Source organism: Chiloscyllium plagiosum, unplaced genomic scaffold (assembly GCF_037043375.1).
Source record: "Chiloscyllium plagiosum isolate Xiang-an unplaced genomic scaffold, Cpla_swu_hap1 HiC_scaffold_7, whole genome shotgun sequence".
Classification (NCBI taxonomy): domain Eukaryota; kingdom Metazoa; phylum Chordata; class Chondrichthyes; order Orectolobiformes; family Hemiscylliidae; genus Chiloscyllium; species Chiloscyllium plagiosum.
In genome coordinates, this window is record NW_028270145.1 from 60,571,283 (window position 1) to 60,595,180 (window position 23,898).

The 23,898-nt window shown below is 42.1% G+C and overlaps 1 protein-coding gene and 1 long non-coding RNA gene across 2 annotated transcripts in view; one reads left to right on the forward strand and one right to left on the reverse strand.

The window, feature by feature from the left end:
• Positions 1-23,898, forward strand: part of kcnj3a (potassium inwardly rectifying channel subfamily J member 3a) — a 312,747-nt gene that overhangs the window by 235,931 nt on the left and 52,918 nt on the right. The window lies entirely within an intron of this gene.
• On the reverse strand, positions 14,815-16,029 carry LOC148149626 (uncharacterized). The gene is made up of 3 exons (XR_015757689.1): positions 15,731-16,029; positions 15,239-15,479; positions 14,815-14,987 (listed from the first exon to the last, which is right to left on the reverse strand). It is a non-coding gene; the product is annotated as an uncharacterized LOC148149626 (long non-coding RNA).

The following is a 23,898-nucleotide window of genomic DNA, read 5'->3' on the forward strand; positions in this document are numbered from 1 at the left end:
TTAGATTTTTGATTAGATTCCCCATAGTGCGGAAACAGGATCTTCGGCCCAACAAGTCCACTCTGACCCTCTGAAGAGTAACCCACCCAGACCCATCCACCTATTCATGCACCTATCACTATGGGCAATTTAGCATGGCCAATTCACCTGATCCGCACATCTTTGGACTGTAGAAGGAAACCGGAGCACCTGGAGGAAACCCACGCAGACACGGGGAGAATGTGCAAACTCCATGCAGACAGTTGCCCGAGGCTGGAATCTAACCCGGGTCCCTGGTGCTACAAAGCAGCAGTGCTAATCACTGAGCCATTTGCCACCCAGAGCTCGACTTTGTAGACATAAGCGTAGAGGTCCTGCTGGGCAGTGGGGGCTGAGTTGCAACCACAGAGCTTCCTCCTCTCCCAGGACCAGCAGTGCACAGACCATTCCAGCCTGATCCAGCATTGTCACCCAGGTCAGAGGAGCCACCTGGATGAACACCTAGCAAAGTAAGAAATATTCATTGTCCTTTTCCACTCCACAAGCTTAAGTTATACTATGTTCTCTCCATAATCTCACATATACTCGATCTCTGTTACTGTACCAACTTCCATCAAGACGCATGCTCTACCACTCTTACTCTTACCTCACTTACTGTCACCCAACCTAACCCCCGACAGCATGAACTCTGCATGGTCTCTGCATCGCTTACTCACTCATTTGGGATATCTTCCCATTCCCCAAAGCTAATAACTGTGCCACTCACTTGCATCTTTCTTATTCTTGACTTACTCTCATTTCATGAAGAAAGCATCCTGTAATAGGGCAGAAAGAGTCAGGAGGGGTGGTGAGTTGTTGTTCAAAAAAGAGCACCCTTGCTATGTCTGCCCCAGTGACCATGTCCAAGCCCCTGCATTGGTATCAAAGATTTATTTCAACTACTGAGCCCAGTACCCATTTCACTCGGGTTGGGGGGTGGTGGTTGAGCGGAAGGTGGTGGAGGTGGCAAAGTATGGGAGAATTGGAAATAACGTAAAATAATGTGGGAACCAGGGCAACTTGGCAAGATGGTTCCAAAGTAGGCCTAATGTTTGGAGACAAAGAGGGGTGATAGAAGGCTGTTTGTGCGCCTGGATGCCATACCGCTTCAGAGCTAGATCTTTTTTTTGTTCACGATATTTATATAAACAGTTCAGATGAGAATGTGGAGCAGGGATGGAGTCACAAACATGTTTGCAGATTACGTGAATATTGGCCAGCTGATTGACAATGAGGAAGAAGATCTTTGGTTACAGGAGGATATAAGTGGATTGGTCAGATGAGCAGAGCAATGACAGATGGAATTTAACATTGAAAAGTGTGAGATGATGCATTTTGGAAGAAGTGAAAACTTGGGGAAAACTCAATCATTGGCAGGATACTCAGAAGTGGGAGGAACAGAGAGATCTTGGTACTCATCCAAAGATCCCTGAAGGTGGCAGGACAGATTAATAGGGTGGTTAAGAAGGCTTATGGGATATTATCTTTATCAGTTGTTGCATTGATTATAAGAGCAGGGAGCTGTACAAACTTTAGTTAGGTCATAGCTGGAGTATTGTGTGCAATTCTGGTCTCCATACAATAGGAAGGATGTGATCACACTGGATAGGATACAAAGACAATTCAGGAGGATCGTGCCTGGGTTGCTGCATTTTAACTATGAAGAGAGCTGGATTGGCTTCAACTGTTTTGTTTGGAGCAGAGAAGATTTAGATTGAAGTGTATACGATTTGAGAGGCATGGACAGGGTGAATAGGAAGCAGCTGTTCTCCTTAGTTGAAGGGTCAATAACAAAGGGCATAATTTAATGCTGAAAGACAAGAGGTTTAGAGGGGCTTTGAGGAAAAGGGTGTTGAGAATCTGGAATGCACTTCCTGGGAGGGCAGTAGAGTGAACAAACTTCATTACCTTTAAAACATATGTGAATAAGCACTTCAAGGCTATGAGCCAAGTACTGGAAAGTAGAATTAGTGCAGACAGGGTGGCACAGTCTTGATGAGTCAAAGGGTCTCTCCTGTCCTATGTGAACCTTGTAACTTGTCTGAGGTCTGCTAACAAGCAAAATAAACTTTCTGCCTTCATTTTTGTGCAAAGTAATAAGGCAAGACAGAAGTAATATGAGTCTGATAGCTCTGGCTTAGTATTCACAGTTCACAAAGGCAAAGCAAGATTATGCAGGACAGAGATGCTGTGAGCATACAAGTATCAGAGATAGTGATCATGATGATAGTAAGTAAAGAGCCTGGAGATGAAGCCTGGTTCAGTCCACGAACTGAATGCATGTCTCTGATCTCAATGTATCCTTGCTACATGATCATTAACATTGCAGTCCAAGGTGCAGCATTGATGTGCCGAAGTGATCTGTGTTTGGATTGGAAATGTGCCATCAGGTTTCTTAGAGACTGGTATATATTGAATGCTAATGTCCGTGAACGTGGGGTGCGTGTCCTGAGATGTTAGTGCCTGACGTCTGATATGGAGGTCCTTTAGAGTCAGTGGAAGTTGCAGGTACCTGCTGTGATTTTCACGTCTAACTTGTTTGTTGCAGTTGCTAAGATAAGAAGCTGCAGATAAGAGTTGAGTTAGGCCATTAACAATGTGTAACCAACTATAATCCCCTTTAATAGGCAGCTAGCATTGTCGAGTGAAAAACTCACCATGCTGCTTGTTGAAAGCATAAAAGTGGACATGAGTTCATAATGTCAAGATAGACCTCACCACACTTCTCATGCAATTCTGCCACAAATCTCACAATTGCTTGTGTCTTTCAGACCTCTCTAAGATTCCACTCTTGAAGCAAGTTCAATCTAGAGTTTTAAAAATTTGTTTTGAGAATCATGGAATCCCTACAGTGCAGAAGAAAGGTCATTTAGTCCATCGGGTCTGCACTGACCCTCCAAAGAGCATCCACCCTGTTCTGTCCCCATGACCCTGCATTTCCCATGGCTAATTCACATAGTCTGCTCATCTCCGGACACTATGGGCAATTTAGCATGGCTAGTCCACCTAAACTGCACATCTTGTTACTGTGGGAGGAAACCGGAGCACCCGCAAGAAATCCACATGGGCACAGGGAAAATGCGCAAACTCCACACAGACACTCACCCAAGGCTGCAATCGAACCCAGGTCCCTTGCACTCTGATGGTGTGTATATGGAATTAACTGTCAGAGGAGGTGGTAGATGCAAGTACAGTTACAACATATAAAAGACATTTGGACAGGGCCGTGAATAGGAAAGGTTTAGAGGGATATGGGCCAAATGTAGGCAAATGGAACGAGTTTAGTTTGGGAAACCTGGTCGGCATGGATGGATTGGGCTATTTCCGTGCTGCGCGACTCTATGACTCTGTGACTCAATAAGTCACAATTTTACCATCCCCCACCAGGATTACTTTCAGGGCACAAGATGATGAATTGAGAGGTATCTGATTTAATTTATCTTGAAATTTTTGATGGACATATAAGCACTAATTTTAGTTTGAAGAGAGAGAATTGGATTTGTTAATTGCATCTAATCATATGCAAGTATAATTGGTCTTAACTGGGATTTACTTGTACACCAATAAAAACAGAATAGACTAGAACTGTGATTTTTTTTGGTGAGGATGAACATGTTTGTAATGCATAAATCTGTAAATAAATGTTATAAAAATGATAAAGATTGGCTTGTGTTCTATCCTTAACCATCTGGCTCTTTGGATTATAGCTGCAGGGCACCATCGCATGATTAGTATTGCAATATGCTGTGAAGGAGTGAGAGAAAGGTTGCAGGCCATAGGTGATGGTTTCTGCCATTGTATTTGTCAAGCCTGTGTTGTACAGTAGCTGCAGGTGTCATTGCAGCAGATGCTATGGCAGTGCATCTTTCAATCTGCTGACCTAGATGCTGAGAAAGCGGTAACCCACATTTGTTGGCCTGTGACTCATTTTGTTCTATTTGTACTGCAGATCGTCCACTGTCAGAAAGGGGGTTAAAGACAAAAGAAAGGAAATTTATTTTGTGGCTGTGGTCCTAAAGCCATGAGTATGATGTATTTTGTCTTTAAACAGATGTTTTTAAACTATAAAAGGCATTTCAATAGCAAAAGGTATGTCATGTTTTAATGTTGGGATGGTGAGATCTACTCCATTTCACCTCTGCTTCCTGGGATGGAATATATGGTGTGTAGGAAGAGGACAGGAGGTGAGAGCATTTTAAAGGTTGTAGAGCTGCTGGGTTAGGTAGTTTCCTGACTTTATCATTCCACTTTCTCCATGAAAATCCAGCCCCTAGTGTCAGTTTATCACTTCAATATGTTCTCACTCCACATTCCAAAGTACCTGTGAATAATATCACAGAAGATTTGGTTAAAAGTTTTAAAAGAACTTGTTGTTTTGATTTATGATTGTGCAAAACATCTGTCACTATGGTTTTGAATGCCAATTGTTTCAGGTTTGCAGTTCCTGCAATATTTTCAAATCTAAATAGAATTCTTAATTCCAATTGACTAGCTGATCATTATGTCTGTTATTTTGTAGATCAAAAAGGCAAAAATCTAAAGCCCTTTCCTTTTTGTGAAGAAGGCAATAAACAGAACAGTGATTAGTAGGGAATCTAATTTAATCTAGATCAGAATCACAAGATCCTATTCGAAATTTATGTAACAGAAAATGTTGCTCGAATATAGCAAATTGTATAAAATCCTTTTAGATACCCCTTGAAATGAAATGTCAGTGTCCACCATTTGTACAGTTTTCTGAAAGCTATAATCAGTATGTCATTATGTAGCCTTGGTAGGAATACTCCATAATTATTAGAGCCTCATATGCAGCGTTTTACAGGAGTTCTTTAATAATAAATGCATTTTTAAATTATCTGCTTAGTATGCTTCACAAAGCAATTGAGACTTATTAAAAACTCTTCAGCTGTTTACACAAATGATAGACGAACGATCCATTGAAATCATTTACTAAGAAATTTTGCAGGAAGGGAATTCAAATGGAAGTGTTTCATATCTTTACAAACTCTGAAGATCTTCAACAATAGTAAACAGAAATAGTGCTAGTGGAGTCTAATAGGAAAGCTGCAAATGATGCTACTGTCAGAACCACAGAAATGGGTCAGTTCTGCAAATGCCCAAATTTGGCTTGCTGCAGACACCTCTCATCTCTTTTTATATTTATAAGATGTGTACGGAAGCTAAAATAACCAACATGCATAAAGCTATCTTTAATTCTATATTTTCTTTCTTCAATGTGAAGACTTCGGTCACAATATTTGCTCTGATTTTGCAAGTAGGAGGAAAATAAGAAAATAATTCTTGCTGAGATTTAGCAATCTCTCTGATAAGCATTTCACCTCTGTTGAAAGCAAAAATCGATTAAATATTCTTAAAACAAAAATCTAAAAAAGTTAAAGATCCAGTTTAAAATCTTATACATGATCATTTAATGCCAGTAGACAATTATTAACTTAATCTTACTATGATCTTTTTGTTCATTTAATTTTATTAATCACACCATAATTTAATCTTAGTGATAGCTGATGAAACAAGATATAACTTTTAAAAGGGTTTTAAATGGTGCTCTGTGGGGCAGGAATTTTGAATTTGTCTCTAAATTCAGTGAATGGCGGTTCTGTGGAGAGTCCACAGCGCAGTCTGTAGCATTGCTCTGAATGATAGATTCCAGTTTCAAGATTTTTATTCTAATCTGAGCATTCCTACAATCCTGAAGCTGTGGTCAGTTTCAGAGGATTAAAGATTGTGAATTGCAGACAAGATTTTGAAGTTGTACGAGTGGATGTTCAGTTGTGTAGCTGAGGTAAACTGAATGATAAATATACTATGAAAGACAGAATTTTCAGTGTGATTATAATGAGAATTTAAAGTGCTGTCATAGTGCACAGGAAATATATGTGATTCCACGGCACAGGATGATTTCAGTGGTGAAACCCACTGTCAGATGACAGTGCTGCAGCTTTTTTGCTGTTAAAAATAAGCCTCTTGGTCAGAGAGGCTTGACATCAGTGCCAAAGGTTCCCTGCTCAACTGCATTATTATTAATTAAACAGTGTACTGAGAGTGCACAGGTGTCATGAGTGGTATAGTGCTTACCTCTGAGCCAGGAGGACATGTTCAAGTCCTACCTGCTCCAGAGGTGTTTGGTAACATCCCTAAACAGGTTAATTAGAAAATATCTCAATTTCATTTATAAATAACATAAAACCAACATAATCCAAATTATTTGTTGTATATCAGTATTTATTGAGGCTGCCTTATACAGATTACTGAATGAACTGTCACATCTCATAGTTGTACACACTGACAGCTATGGAGAGATAGGGACATTTCCTTTATTGTTGAAAAAATGTGTGTATTTTTGTTCACTCTTTATTTGATATTCATATTAATATTGGGTGTTGTATTTGTTACACTGTGAAACATGCAGAACAAAGCAATGACAGATTAATTAAATGCATACTTCAGTCTTCTGTTCATAAAAAAAAGATACAAATTACATCCCAATGGCCTAATGGGAAGGAGGAATTGAAATAAATTAACATTAGTAGGGAAATGATTTTGGGGAAACTAACAGGATTAAAGGCAGATAAATCCCCAGGATCTTAATCGCAGACTGTTCAATCAAGTGGCCCGAGAAATAGCAGATATTCAAGTGATCATCTTCCAAAATTCTGTAGACCCTGGAACAGGTCCAATGGATTTGAGGGTAGCTGATCTAACCTCATTATTTAAAAAGGGAGGCAGAAAGGAGACAACAAATTAAAGACCAGTAAGCTTGATGTTAGTAGTGGGAAAAATGCTAGAGTCCATTGTACAAGATATGATAGCACAGCACTTGAAAGATAGTGACAACATAGAACATAGAACAGTACTGCACAGAACAGGCCCTTCAGCCCACGATGTTGTGCCGACCACTGATCCTCAAGTATGCACCCTTAAATTTCTGTGACCATGTGCATGTCCAACAGTCTCTTAAATGTCCCCAATGACCCTGCTGCTGGCAACGCATTCCATGCTCTCACAACTCTCTGTGTAAAGAACCCGCCTCTGACATCCCCTCTATACTTTCCTCCAACCAGCTTAAAACTATGACCCCTCGTGTTAGTCATTTCTGCCCTGGGAAATAGTCTCTGGCTATCGACTCTATCTATGCCTCTCATTACCTTGTATACCTCAATTAGGTCCCCTCTTCTCCTCCTTTTCTCCAATGAAAAAAGTCCGAGCTCAGTCAACCTCTCCTCATAAGATAAGACAAGATTTGAAAGGGTCAGCATGGAATCAGAAACGGGAAGTTCTGTTTGACAAACATGTTGGAATTTTTTAAGGCATACATGAGAGTGGATAAGGGGGATGTGTTGCAGTTGGTTTATATATCTATTTATTGTCACGTGATCTTGTTACAAAATACAGTGAAAATTGTGTCTTTGCATTTTCCTCTCATTCCTTTCTTGCCAAGGTGATTATCAGTATGAAGACAGTTGCACATTTAACTACACTGAATTGTGTCTGCTTATTCAACATTCTCAGTCATCTTGAAGTCTGTTACTCTGTTCACTGTTTATGACATTATCAAGTTTTATACAATCCACAAACTTCTAAAATGTACTGCCTAAACAATTCAATAAGCCATAAACAACAATTAATGGTCCTAAAATCAAACCCTCAGGGAATCTCATTCAGGTTATTCAAAAATTATTTTCATTTAACAAATTAATACTTGGATAATGTGAAAGCTGTCAGGAAAAATATTTCAAAATTCTGGAATAGCAAGAAAACAAAAAAATGTTTCCTGTGCTTTAGCTATTGAAGAGGCAATTTCAGTTCAGATTTAAATCTCAAATATTTGTGGAAAACAAATGCTGAATATTTTAAAATATGTTCTCCAAATAAAACTTTCCAAATAAAACAGTCAGAATTATAGTGGCAGCTTTGGTAGAGATCTATATTCTTTGAATTTGCAATATGAAGGGGGCCAATGAAATCTTAACAATAATTGACAAAACCTAAACAGCTCAGCCTTAAGTTCTAATGCTCTCTAAAATCTTAACAAAACATCAAAATTACCATGCATTCTTCTTTTTGTGGACATTCTGCATTAAAAAAAACAGGAAAAATATTTTAATACAATACTCTCATCTGGCGAAAGCATGAGCACTGACAAAATTTTTTTTTAAAAACAGGTATTGTAGAATTTCAAACAAATTAGGGGCTCAAGGTCCTCAATCAATTTGTTTTAAGGTTACATGTTTAATCATTTTAAAAAGGACCTAATGTTATATAATATTAATGTAAAAACAAAATCTGCCCTATTAGATATTCCACAAAACGCAATGACTTGAGATCCTGATTCAAAAACGCAAAACAGTTACTTAAAAGGATTTTCTGAACCAGTAATTTAACAAACCAAAATACTTAAATATCAAACACTCTCAGTATGGCATAATTTATATTGAAACTCCCTTTTTCGACCCAAGTATTAGTACAACTTTAATTTCAGCATTTCTCATTTTTTCTCATATCCTCTTGAGAAAACCCTCGCAGCAGACCACACGGCGCTGCAGCCCAAGCCACTCTCTTCCCCCAGAAGAAGGACTCCAGAGTGCAGTCCACAGCCCAGAAACTGAGACTCCCACAACAAAAACCCGGACAAAGCTGCCCCGGCAATCAATGCACTTCACTGACGGGATCCGCTTTTTCCCCCTTTTCCCGGTGACGCTACATTGTCCTAAAAGTACATATAAGGGGAGATGTGGGGGATAAAGACGATAATTTTAAGAAGTACCAAATTTTGTTTAGATGTTTTTCTTTAAGTTCCTGATTTCTAATTTTTTTAATGCTCCGGAGCCTCAAACCCTGTGTCTGTGGATTTTAAACTCCTTTTTCCAGGGGATTCTAACCTCTTTCTCACTTTACTTCTCACGGAGACTTGAATCCCTTTTCTTACTCTATATGTCTGGGGACTCTAACCCAATCAAAACCCTAGGGACTCTAACCCCAATTAAAAGCCCTGGGGACTCTAATGCCAGTCAAAGGCCTTGGAACTGTAACCCCAATCAAAACCCTGGGGTCTCTAACCCCAATCAAAAGCCCTGGGGACTTAAACTTCCTTTTAAACCTAGGAATCTCTAACCTCAATTAAACCCAGGGGAGTCAAACCCCAATGAAACCCAGTAACTTATGATTCCGAAAGGGAGCTCCTTGGCGTGCAATTGCATAAGTTACCTCAGAGATTCTGTCACCACGGAGTCCTAGGGGATGAGGGGTTGACTGAGTGGTAGGTTAAGGAGAGAAATCAGGTAAATCTTACCTCATGGGCCCATCCATCTCACACAACGAGCACTCAGACGATCACCTATTCAGTCCACCTGGAAGCTCCTCGTATGTTGGAATCCCACCACTACCTCCAAATATTAAGTTTTATTTCCTGAGGCACTTTACACACTTGATGCAACTGCAATACACCAACTTCTATGAACAACAGCAAATTTTTATTGAGCACAATACAATATAAGCTTTGGAGAAACTCTGAACACATGCTTCCGAGGTGTGTCTGGGAAGCTTTCTCTGAAAAAAGGAAACAGTCCTTCCTTTATACAAAATCTTTACATCACAGTTGTAATACCCACAAGACAAGCCCCAGCCACTCCCTCACAGCCACATGCAACTCAAGATGCAATGCAGTAACCACTTCACATCCAGGAACAATGTAATGCAAATTATCCTTTAATGGCCAGATCTGGTGTGAATTGTTTTTTTTTCTAACTATAGCGGAGTAGTCAAATTCCAAATTTTCACATCATACAGCAGGCAGTGAATAAACCAAGTTGTATGTTGGCCTTCATAGTGAGAGAAATGGAGTACAGGGGCAAGGATGTTTTGCTGCAATTATGCAGGGCTTTGACAGGACTTCACTTGAAGTATTTCATGTAATTTTGGTCTCATTTTCTGAGGAGGGTTGTTCTGGTTATGGAGGAGTTGCAACTAAGGTTTCCTGGATTGATTCCTGGGACTGACATATGGGGAGAGATGAGTTGTTTGTGACAATATTCCATGGAGTTCAGAAGATTAAAAGGAGGAAATTTCAATTAAATCCATAAAATTCTAGCAGGGTTAAACAGGTTAGATACAGGCAGGATGTTCTCAATGACCAGAGAAACCAGAAAGAGGCATTACAATCTAAGGAATGGGTAGGCCTTTTAGGTCAGAGATGAGGAGGAACTTAACAGAAGTCGCTGAAAAAGCTCAGCAGGTCTGATAACATCTACGAAGAAAAATCAGAGGTCGCATTTCAAGTCCAATGACCCTTTCTCAGAACTGGGGAGGAACTTCTTCACCCAAAGAATGGTGAGCTTATGAAATTCTCTGTTACAGGAAACTGTGGAGGCCCAAGCATTGAAGACTTTTTTTAAAAAGTTGGAGATATAATTCCTAGGATTAAAGGGATCAGAGGATATGGAGAGAAAGCAGTAACAGGATACTAAGTTGGATGATCAGCCATGAGTATATTGAATGGTGGTGCTAGCCGGAAGTGTCAAATGGTCTACTCCTGCTCTTATATTAAATGTTTCTATGGCTGATCTTGCAGGTTCAGCTAGCCCTCTTGTCTCTACATCGAGATGGACATTGACAATCTGATACCCAGTCGGGATAATTGAAGCGCAGACTTCAATCTTCATTTGTACAATAGATTAGATTACATTACATTACATTACATTACATTACAGTGTGGAAACAGGCCCTTCGGCCCAACAAGTCCACACCAACCCGCCAAAGTGCAACCCACCCATTCCCCTACATTTACCCCTTACCTAACACTACGGGCAATTTAGCATGGCCAATTCACCTGACCTGCACATCTTTGGACTGTGGGAGGAAACCGGAGCAAACCCACGCAGACACGGGGAGAACGTGCAAACTCCACACAGTCAGTCGCCTGGGTCGGGAATTGAACCCGGGTCTCTGGCGCTGTGAGGCAGCAGTGCTAACCACTGTGCCACCGTGCCGCACATTTAGGCCACTCACTTTCTTACCTTGACTGATTGACCCCAGCACTACCATATCTAGGATGTACACTTCTCCATGTTCATGACTCTACTCCACACTGACCACCGTTGCCACCTTAACCTGGAATCATACTTTTTGGCCTTGAGTTCCATGCATGCCTGTGAGCTCAGCCATGAAAACCAATGAATTCAGTCATACTGCACAAAGTTGACTAGTGCAAGACACCTTTGAACAAATGTGAATTATGTGTCTTCATCTTGAAGGTAGCACTTCATTTAAAAAGTTTTTATTCTAATGAACACACAGGGATATTAAAAATATATTACAGTTATAAACCCACCACAGGTCAGGGTGAAGCTTGACAAGATACAAAAACACTACTGACTTTTATCTTTGCTAATTAAGTTGAAATTGGAAAATAACAAATCTTGTATCCTGCAAAATTCAGACACCATACAAAACATTGTCTCCTATTCTTGCAGACTCCATAAAATCCATCCCCCCCCTGAATTTTTGTTTAGAATTAATGTACAACTGTGTGTTACCTTAGCTTGCAAAGTCTCAGTTTGATTAGACATTCTCAGGTCAAATCATATTGATATTTAGAATCATAGAATCCATACAGTGTGGGAGCTGACCATTCAGCCCATCGAGACTACGAAACCTCTAAAGAGCATCCCACCCAGACCCACCTCCCTACCCTATCCCTATAACACTCCATTTCCCATGGCCAAACCACCTAATCTGTTTTGGACAGTGAGTGGAAACCAGAGCACCTGAAGGAAACTCACACAGACATGGATAGAATGTACAAACTCCATACAGTCACCCGAGACTGGAATTGAACTCAGGTCCCTGGTGCAATGAAGCAGCAGTGCTAACCACCCAGCCAAAAACTGAAAAGAGAAAACAAAAAAAAAATTGTTTTCTTGTAAAGCATTGTCGGTAGATATTTTTGTGTGTAATCACTATTGAAATGTAAGAAACATGGTGCCCAGTTTGCACATAGCAATCTCTCACAATTGTGTTATAATGATCAAATAATCTGTTTCTATGTGATGTTAATTGGGAGTTAGATAGTTTTCAGGCTACTAGGTATATTCAAACCCTCTTCTTTAAGGTTGTGTGTTAGGATATTTTATGCCCACCTGAGAGGACAATCAGGACTGAGATCAGAACCTCCTCTTAAAATGCAGCACCTCTGACAATGTAGCACTCCCTCGGTATGGCACAGGCACATTGGTTTCAATTTTATTGCATGATGTGGAGGTGCCAGTGTTGGAGTGGGGTGGACAAGGTCAGAAGTCAGACAACACCAGGTTATAGTCCAACAAGTTTATTTGAAATCATAAGCTTTTGTAGTGCTGCCACATCCTCAGGTGGTGTGTTTTATTGCAGTCAAATCTCTCAGGTACAGTTCGAATGTACAAATCGTGTGTGTGTGTGTGTGTGTGTGTGTGTGTGTGTGTGTGTGTGTGTGTGTGTGTGTGTGTGTGTGTGTGTGTGTGTGTGTGTGTGATATGCCAAAAAATCTATGATATCATAACATCTTTTCACTAAAAACAATTTCCTCTCTTCCTCCCACTATTTCCCTCTTCCTCCGAAACTATTAAAATGAATGGGTAATCCTGTAACAGTAACAGTTATTGTTTTCTCCAAAGGTAGTGCTGCATTCCTTATTTTAAAAAAAATCAAAGCTTGCAAAGTGTAAATTTTCTCCGCCTGTTCCAAGATACATGGCTATGTGACTAAATGTTTTATTTAACGAGTCATGAGCAGGTGCACACATGATCCATTAACACGCATAGATGCATACAATGTATTCATGCCATAAAACAATTCATGCAGAGTTATTGATGGCAAAAGATCCTCCAGAATTGTGATATTGAAAATATGTCAGCCAAAAGGCTATGGGCACTTCCAGAGCTGCCTTGGGGTGCATCCTGATTGTATTGTTGTGTCAGCATGTATGTGGCCACACACATAATAGTTATGCAGAATGGGTAGACTATGAACTCAGATGGCTCTAACACTAAATTAGCACAAACCTGAATTTTTGAAACACCCTGGCCCAATTATATTGGCTCTTTAACAAGTAGTTGTGTGTTGTGTGTGCAAACAAACTGAATCTGCAGTTTGTCATTTTGTAGATTTTCTTCCACAATCCTCTTTGTATATTTGCATCTACAGGCCTGTTTGAGCTCATGTGCAGAGGAAAATCACATACTGTACCAACTAGAAGAGGCTCTTGTATTGAACAAGAAGTAGTTTATTACATGTTAGCAATAAATTACAGGTTACATAGAGAGTTAGGATATTACACTTTATTCCTTCAAGATCCTAAGTTATTCTACCCACAAGTCTAAATGACATCATTAATATGGATGGTGCTTACAGCACTCCTTTGTATCAACCTTTCAGACCAATATACAGTTTGGTTTGCATTATTAATATTATGTTTGTGCAAGTGCTTGCATTTACCATTACTCCAACTCCTCCCAAGTCTCCAGCCATACAAAATTAGACAATCTGGAGGTTCACAATTCTCTCAAACATGTTATTTTTGAACTTGGAAGATCAAGTAGTTGCTTAGTGATAAGCCATTGTCTTTGATTCTCTTCCTGGGAAACTGAGGTCTGTCGGTCTCTTTAAAATATAAAGGGACTCAGAGACCTTTAATCTGTGGTATTTCCTTAACACCAGAACACCTTTCTTCCTCATACAGGCAATTTCTTACTTTTAACATCCTGAATCTCCAGAGCAGGCACTTTCTTCCTCACAGTATCTGCAATCATTAAGCATTGGTCATCGCTTCTCAGTGGTGGCTTCCATGAAGTTGTGTGCACCACATCATCAAGCTGTATCAGTTGATGTCTATTCTCAATCCACCTTTAGTTCTATGCTGATATTGTCATCTCTTTGCTTAAAGTGGTTGTTTGGTTTGGACATTCTCATTTATCTGCAACAAAAAAACCAATATCCTGAATTTTCCCAGCCACTGGATGACATGGATATTGGCAAGAAAGTATGAAGAGTTACCTCAGATCCACAGTAAGGAGATTTTCAATGTTAAGAGTGAAAGGTCCCATTTTCGATCCAAGTGTTGAAAGACAAGATGAGATCCTCACCAGCAAGCAGCAAGAAGCCTATTTGCTTGTAATGGCATGCATTAACATCTCATTAATAGTTAATTTCACTCATTGATACTCAGTTTTCCAAGTTCCTTCCTGCTGGATAGAAATAACAATTCCCAAAAGGGAAGTCAGAGCAGGCATCTGGGAATACCTGGTTGAAGCATTCACCTCCAGGCTTTCATCATGTACAGATGTCAGCAACATCTCAAAGTGAACTCCATGCACTGCATGCTACTCCTTCCCTTGACCACCAGGATGTCGATGTCCCTGTTGGCAAAGCAGGGAACTAATTTCCCTCTGTCTGACAAGAGTCATTTCAGACTGCCAGCATTTGACCAGGCATGTGGTTGAGTTTCAAGCATGTCTTGGTGCAAGTGTTCCTAGATTCAGGACTCTGTGGGGAGAAGGAGGATGTAATGAGTGGGACACCATTGGGGTATGGTGCACAGGTAGCGAGGCAAGTTTGTGACCTGCAATCTTCTTCTTGACCTCTCCGCCTCCACCCTACTCCGACCTATCACCCTCACCTTGACCTCTTTCCACCTATCACATTTCCAACTCCCCTCCTCCAAGTCCCTCCTCCCTACCTTTTATCTTCTCCTGCTGAACACTCTCTGCTCATTCCTGAAGAAGGGCCTGTGCCCGAAACGTCGAATCTCCTGTTCCCTGGATGCTGCCTGACCTGCTGTGCTGTTCCAGCAATAAAGTTTCAACTTTGATCTCCAGCATCTGCAGACCTCACTTTCTCCTCGAAGATTTCAACCTACTGCGAATCCTCTTACAAGGATGCCTTCCTTGAAGAAGCTCTCTGCCTCTCTCTACAAAGATCTCAGTGAGTCCCTCTCTCACTGCACACCCCAGGTCATCTCCTCTGCACAGAAGCTCTTCAGCCATATTCTGAAGCAGACTCGTTACCACAGCCATGTCTCCTTCCTCAGCACCTGCCTACGGAACCGACTGACCTGCAGTCTTCTTCTTGACCTCTCCGCCTCCACCCTACTCCGACCTATCACCCTCACCTTGACCTCTTTCCACCTATCACATTTCCAACTCCCCTCCTCCAAGTCCCTCCTCCCTACCTTTTATCTTCTCCTGCTGAACACTCTCTGCTCATTCCTGAAGAAGGGCCTGTGCCCGAAACGTCGAATCTCCTGTTCCCTGGATGCTGCCTGACCTGCTGTGCTGTTCCAGCAATAAAGTTTCAACTTTGATCTCCAGCATCTGCAGACCTCACTTTCTCCTCGAAGATTTCAACCTACTGCGAATCCTCTTACAAGGATGCCTTCCTTGAAGAAGCTCTCTGCCTCTCTCTACAAAGATCTCAGTGAGTCCCTCTCTCACTGCACACCCCAGGTCATCTCCTCTGCACAGAAGCTCTTCAGCCATATTCTGAAGCAGACTCGTTACCACAGCCATGTCTCCTTCCTCAGCACCTGCCTACGGAACCGACTGACCTGCAGTCTTCTTCTTGACCTCTCCGCCTCCACCCTACTCCGACCTATCACCCTCACCTTGACCTCTTTCCACCTATCACATTTCCAACTCCCCTCCTCCAAGTCCCTCCTCCCTACCTTTTATCTTCTCCTGCTGAACACTCTCTGCTCATTCCTGAAGAAGGGCCTGTGCCCGAAACGTCGAATCTCCTGTTCCCTGGATGCTGCCTGACCTGCTGTGCTGTTCCAGCAATAAAGTTTCAACTTTGATCTCCAGCATCTGCAGACCTCACTTTCTCCTCGAAGATTTCAACCTACTGCGAATCCTCTTACAAGGATGCCTTCCTTGAAGAAGCTCTCTGCCTCTCTCTACAAAGATCTCAGTGAGTCCCTCTCTCACTGCACACCCCAGGTCATCTCCTCTGCACAGAAGCTCTTCAGCCATATTCTGAAGCAGACTCGTTACCACAGCCATGTCTCCTTCCTCAGCACCTGCCTACGGAACCGACTGACCTGCAGTCTTCTTCTTGACCTCTCCGCCTCCACCCTACTCCGACCTATCACCCTCACCTTGACCTCTTTCCACCTATCACATTTCCAACTCCCCTCCTCCAAGTCCCTCCTCCCTACCTTTTATCTTCTCCTGCTGAACACTCTCTGCTCATTCCTGAAGAAGGGCCTGTGCCCGAAACGTCGAATCTCCTGTTCCCTGGATGCTGCCTGACCTGCTGTGCTGTTCCAGCAATAAAGTTTCAACTGTGAAGATAGCATGAGAAATCTCGCTTGGGCTGTATGAAACTTCCCAGAATTGATGATGAGATGATTTCTTGTAAAAATTCAGCCCGAATGTTAACTGATAGTGGAGGAGTTTTGCAACCTTTTAGATGTATGAGGGGTTAGTACTGAATTTTTCAAGATGACTGTAAGAGCTTAGCTTCCAAGAAAAAGCTATGTTGAGCTATGCAGTTCCTCTTAGGCTACAGATGATTAGGAAATAGATCACAGCAGAAAGGGAAAACTCTGCACAGAACAGAGCACTCACGAAAATGTCCTAACCACTCAGTGTTTTGAGGGAACACTGCTCCAACACCACCATAGTCAGGTGAAATTCTGAGATCCCTACTTTTCCACAGGGAGATGATGGTTGAACTGTACAACACCACAGTCCATAACAGATAGCAGGACCAGTACATTGCTGCTAATGGCCCTAAATACAATATAAACTTAAATGTCTGCTCCTCTAAATCATTTGTATCATAACTTGGCATGGTTTTTGAAGTGCTAATCCACCTCGCCTCTGCTGAACCCTCTTGATTTCATAAGCTGGTATCCAGAGTGAAGATGTATGTCTGTGCAAATGTTGATGTTCATATTAATACTGAATAACATCTCTCAGCAAGGTTTACATTTCTGATGATGTAGGGAAGATAATGTCCTCCAGATGTGCAGGGTTCACAGCTGCATGTTGTTGCTTTCCTCCTTTAGCTTACCACCTCCATTCCTGTAATCTTGCTGATTTCAGGCCCCTTTCTCCTAATAATCTGAGGTTCTTTTTTAACCCATCCTGGTTTCTTTCTCTTCTCCAACAGTCCTTATTGATTGTGATGTGAACCCTTGATTCCTCCAGTTTGATTTGGCTGTTAGGGCTGCTGCTATTTCTGATGTCTTCAACCAGTTCGCTGGATCTCGACAAGACCAAATCACAAATGTGGTAGACCTCTCATAGGCAGAGCTTTCAATGTGCTGGTACTAATCAGCGAAGGGTTGCCATTAATGAATTGGGCACAGTTGTAAGCTAAAAAAAACAGTTGTGTACACAAGGACCTTTTGTATGTTGAGGCAAATGGAGTCAGATGACCAGTGGGGTTTCCAGAATTCTTGCAAGTATGACGTGAAGACCCTAACCATTGACTAAAGCATTGGAGTAACTATTGAAAGAGGAAAATGGCAACAGCTCCTTTGTGTTGGCATTCACTGCCATGATAACTAGTGGTTCCTGCAGTTTTGTGATAGTGAAAACAACAATGAACAAAGATACTTGATTGCTTCTGGTAGTGCTTGTGGCAGAACCTGCCTCTCAGGCATTGACCTTCAGAGGAATCAAAAATGGTGTTTCAAGTGAAGTCATCCCAGCTAAATAATTTCAAATCCATCATCCTTCATAGGTGGAAGAATGGCAACACAAGAAATCCTTTGAAGCAGGAGCAGGCGACATTACTAATGTTTCCCAGGTTGCTGTCCAGAGCTGCATCATGGTGATAACAGAAGCACAGTGCAGAAGGAGAAGGTACTTCGATGTCTTTAAATTTAGCAAAGTGTCAGAGAATTGTCCAATTACAAATAGAGACCACACAGCGATCTTGTAAAATTGACAAACACTGATTTATTTCTCACGATATCGTGGGGAAGAGAATTTGACAGGACTGATACAAAATGGACACTTTGCACAATTAAGTCAAAGATTCTTCTTCCCGAGCAGTAGATACAGCAGGGTTACAGCAGTGTAATGTTAATTACAGGATAATGCAGTTTTGATTATGGTTAATAGAAAACAAATGCTGGTCCAGCACTAACCATCAGTTAACAATTGTAGCAGGAAGTTTAGCTAATCTGCAGAAATGGGTGCTAATGGCTAGCATCCTGGCTTCAATAGGTCCCTAGGATAGTGTTCATTCTTGGAGAAAGTGAGGACTGCAGATGCTGGAGATCAGAGCTGAAAATGTGTTGCTGGAAAAGCGCAGCAGGTCAGGCAGCATCCAAGGAACAGGAGAATCGACGTTTCGGGCATAAGCCCTTCTTCGGGCTTATGCCCGAAACGTCGATTCTCCTGTTCCTTGGATGCTGCCTGACCTGCTGCGCTTTTCCAGCAACACATTTTCAGCTAGTGTTCATTCTTGTCAGGTATCTTGGTGCTACATAGTTTGCGTGGGCTTTGTGGGGATTGAATACCTGGGGAGACAAGGAATGCCCTCAGGGCTTCAGGAGTGGCAATACTATTGTGAGGTAGAAAAACCAGTTCGCAGATCGTCTAGATAGTGTATTCCCTTCAGTATTTCCCTTCAGTGTATTTCCCTTCAGTCAGGAAACTGCTTAGGTCTTGTCTCATTTCACTGCTGGTTCCTGAGCTGAGTGTGGTCAAGTTGAGGTGCCAGTGGCATTATGGATAGGCTCTCTTTGGCTAAAAACCTACATGGTTTCTGTGAGCAAGTGGTGGGCAGGCAGAGTGGTTTGGTTTTCTTCCACAATAAGTGAGCAGAGGCTTGGTCAACCAATGGGATTCACAATGATTCATGATGAAATTGGGGGCCTCTTCAAGTTCAATATTTTAGTAAGGAAATGCACAGCAACTACACTATGAATATGGCACTTTGCATATCTTAGAGGGCAGTGGTGAACAGCATGTGGTAGGTCACATGGCACAAGTGAAATTTAGCTAGGTCAGGGGCTGGAAATCTCATGTGCCACCTCCCTGGAAGGCGAGGTCACTGATCCACTCTATTACAACCAACTCAGATTAGAACATTGCTTAAGCTGAGTAAAGGGGACAGGGTGCATTGTGCTATAGTACCTACCATAACATTTCCTGTCATAACCATGGAAGAATCTGGTTCAAACTTGACACAACACTTTTGTAGAGCTTAGAGTCCATTCTTTTAATGTGTGGGTGGCACGGTGGCACAGTGGTTAGCACTGCTGCCTCACAGCGCCGGAGACCCGGGTTCAATTCCCGCCTCAGGCGACTGACTGTGTGGAGTTTGCATGTTCTCCCCGTGTCTGCGTGGGTTTCCTCCGGGTGCTCCGGTTTCCTCCCACAGTCCAAAGATGTGCAGCTCAGGTGAATTGGCCATGCTAAATTGCCCGTAGTGTTAGGTAAGGGGTAAATGTAGGGGTATGGGTGGGTTGCGCTTCGGCGGGTCGGTGTGGACTTGTTGGGCCGAAGGGCCTGTTTCCACACTGTAATGTAATCTAATCTAATCTAGAATATACAGTTAGTGTTTAACCATGCCCAGAAGATCTGATTGGTGACAATAAATGCTGGAGCTCACAGCGGGTCAGGCAACATCCATGGAGAGAAAGCAAGCTAACATTTTGAGTCTAGATGACTCTTGATCAGAGCTGAAGTGAAGTGTGGAGGGGGTTGCATTTATGCAATAGTAGTGAAAGATGCGTTTGGAGTGCTGGGAGAGAGAGGATGTTGCAGTTCAGATTAAATGATCAGAATGTGAGAATGGCAGAACAATGGTGTGTCTAACTGCCAGACTGGAAAGAACAGACAATCCTACTGGGGTTGGTGGAGGGGAGAGAGGGTGACAGACAATGTAACAGGCAAAGCAAAAAGAAAGAGAAAGAATGGGTCCATAATTTGAAGGCGTTGAACTCAATGTTGAGCCCAGAAAGTTGCAAACTGCCTCTTTGAAGATGGGATGTTGCTCCTCCAGTTTGTGCTGCGATTTGCTGGAGCATTGCAGTATTCTGAGGACAGACAAGTGGGTTTGCGAGCAAGACACTGTGTTAAAATGACCGGCTACGGGAAGATAAGGATCATGCTTGCACATGAACTGGTGGTATCACTTAATCTAAACTATCAACATCCTTTCTCCCCCAACACTCCACCCTCTGCCCCCAATATTGCATAAATGCTGCACCCTCCACACTTCACTTCAGCTCTGATGAAAAACCACCTAGATTCGAAATGTTAGCTTTCTCTTTCTCCATGGATGCTGCCTGACTGCCTGTGATCTCCAGCATTTACTATGCACCTTTTCATGCAACCAAATTAGCAGTGTGTCTGTCATTGAGCATTGAAATTGAGCATGTCATGAATCAAACTATCAGCATGAAGGACTGAAGGAACAGTCTGTTGTTTTGAATGCTTTGAGGAGTTATACTGTGCTTACTGGAGGATTTCTTTAAGTTTGTACTGGTCTTTCTGTGAAGCCTCATCACAATATTTACTTGGCCAAATGCATGAAAAAATGATAGGCCATTCCATTATGTAACAACAATTCCAATAACAGATAAAGGGCTGAATGATTCACTATATGCATCCCCTGAATACGTTCCTTGGTTGTCCATATGCTCCTTTGCAATGCTACTGCAATGTCTGCAGCATAACTGGCAAAAGACTGCTGACCATTACTGAGGAGAAACTGCAGGTAGCCTTGGAGGATGTCTTCAAACCATTCTATGTTTTGTGCACCAGTCTTTGAAGTGCATCACTTCAGTATGGATGGCAGCAGTTTGGGCTGACTGGTTAAGGTTAACAGAAATATGAAAACAAGAAATCTGTAATCTTAGCTAAAGATAGCAGACCCATTAAGTGCTAAGCAACTGCCACCCCCCTGAGGGTGGCACTTCAGAAATCCTAGTAAGCTGCCAGAGTACAGATTACAGGACTGCTTGAAGTGTCTGTGTGTCCTTTGAGCACTGGTATTAGCAGCAATAATGGCAGCAAGCTGGGCTTCCATGGCAACAGGAAGCAACATGACTTCAGTTTCAGTTGTCCAATGGAAGCTGAGACATAACCACCAGACACTGCATCACAAATCAGAGTGCAAGAGATGTTACGGAACTAATTTACACATTAAAAGAATGGACTCTAAGCTCTACAAAAGTGTTGTGTCAAGTTTGAACCAGACTCTTCCATGGTTATGACAGGAAATGTTATGGTAGGTACTATAGCACAATGCACCTTGTCCCCTTTACTCAGCTTAAACAATGTTCTAATCTGAGTTGGTTGTAATAGAGTGGATCAGTGACCTCGCCTTCCAAGGAGGTGGCACATGAGATTTCCAGCCCCTGGCCTAGCTAAATTTCACTTGTGCCATGTGACCTACCACATGCTGTACACCACTGCCCTAAGATATGCAAAGTGCCAGTAAAAGAGCGAGTGATTGTGCCTGTCAAATGAAAGTGATCATATTTATTCATCAGATATCTGTTCTTATTTTTACCAGTCAACATAGGCTGGCAAGAATCTGATAGCTGAAATGCAGATCGGGAAGAGTGAAGTGGGAGAAATAGAGATGGTGGGACAGCAACAGGTTGTTAATCACACATATGACCTGCAACTTGTACTTTATAACTAACAGCATAATGAGGTTGAAATGGGATTTAAGACGATGCATAAGGTAGAAACATACTACCTTCCAATATGATCCCAGTTTTACATACAAGGCGGAATGTTATAATTAGCCCTATGACATGAAGCACTATTTTCTTCAAAGTGCTCAGGAGAGATGCACGTATACCTGTCTTCTGCTGCCTACCGAAATTCAGTCCCCAAAACGCATTATTGTGATAAACTAATGTTTTGATTACTTCAGCAGCTTTTCAAAGAACTTTGCACCTAATATCGCACCTCCTCCTTACCACTTTATTTTACTGCCTCTTTTTAATGTCACACTTTATCATCACTTGTTACCTCCCTCACCAACCCATCCCATTTGAATGCAGATTTCTCCAGCTGTCTCATTTCCCCTCCCCCCACCTTTTCTCAGTCCCAACCCTCAGACTCAGCACCGCCTTCTTGACCTGCAATCTTCTTCCTGACCTCTCCGCCCACACCCCCTCTCCGGCCTATCACCTCACCTTAACCTCCTTCCACCTATCGTATTCCCAACACCCCTCCCCCAAGTCCCTCCTCCCTACCTTTTATCTTAGCCTGCTTGGCACACCCTCCACATTCCTGAAGAAGGGCTTATGCCCGAAACGTCGATTCTCCTGTTCCTTTGATGCTGCCTGACCTGCTGCGCTTTTCCAGCAACACATTTTTAAGCTCTGATCTCCAGCATCTGCAGTCCTCACTTTCTCCTACTTGATTTCATCCCATTTCACAACCCATCACCCTCCCCCCAAGCTTGTTATTTCCTTTAGCTCTTGTCTTGCGAATATTCCTGATCTGAGCACATATTTTTTGCCCTTTTCTTACTTCTACTGCCTTAATCTTCTGAAACATAAAGACCGTGACCATCCATTCAGCTGCATCTACTGCACCTTCTCACTTACTGTTTTCCAACAAGCCAAACTTTCCCAAAGGATATCAACAGATCCGGTTCACTTTTTTTTGTATCTCTGCTAACTCACCTCAAGCCTTCTGAGAAACCATTTTGTCCAGAAAATTTGCCTCCAGCACTATCAACTTTATAATTCTGAATTGTTGATTTAAACAGCTTCCCCCTCTCAACCCTGATTGTAAATTGTTCTATCACTTCAAGTAATATGCCTTTTCCTTTCTCAAAAAAGCCACATTGAGTCTTCTGTCCATGTACACTGCGAGCCCATCATCAACATCCCTTTCCCCTTCTAAATCTATGAAAGTACTGTCATGTCACATTTCCGTGCAATCTTTTCTACAACTTCATCTATTTTCAGCATTGCCACTGAAAAACTGCAAATCCAAACCAGAAATTACATCCTCTGTAACTATGACAATGATAAACTCTTCCTTCCTCTTTTGGAGCCATTCTGCTGCCTTTACACAGTTGGCAATGATGTGGAGGTGCTGGTGTTGGACTGGGGTAGCAAAGTGAAAAATCACACAATACCAGGTTATAGTCCAATAGAATTATTTGGAAGCACTAGCTTTCGGATTGCTGTTCCTTCGTCAGGTGGTTGTGGAGAATAAGATCATAAGACACAGTATTTATCGCAAAAGATTACAATGTCAGGCAATTAGAGTCATAGAGTCTTAGAGATGTGCAGCATGGAAACAGACCCTTCGGTCCAACCCGTCCATGCCGACCAGATATCCCAACCCAATCTTGTCCCACCTGCCAGCACCTGGCCCATATCCCTCCAAACCCTTCCTATTCATATACACATCCAAATGCCTCTTAAATGTTGCAATTGTACCAGCCTCCACCACTTCCTCTGGCAGCTCATTCCATACCCGTACTACCCTCTGAGTGAAAAAATTGCCCCTTAGGTCTCTTTTATATCTTTCCCCTCTCACCCTAAAACTATGCCCTCTAGTTTTGGACTCCCCGACCCCAGGGAAAAGGCTTTGTCCATTTATCCTATCCATGCCCTTCATCATTTTGTAAACCTCTATAAGGTCACCCCTCAGCCTCCGACGCTCCAGGGAAAACAGCCCCAGCCTGTTCAGCCTCTCCCTGCAGCTCAGATCCTCCAACCCTGGCAACATCCTTGTAAATCTTTTCTGAACCTTTTCAAGTTTCACAACATCTTTCCAATAGGAAGGAGACCAGAATTGGATGCAATATTCCAACAGTGGCCTAATCAATGTCCTGTACAGCCGCAACATGACCTCCCAACTCCTGCACTCAATACTCTGACCAATAAAA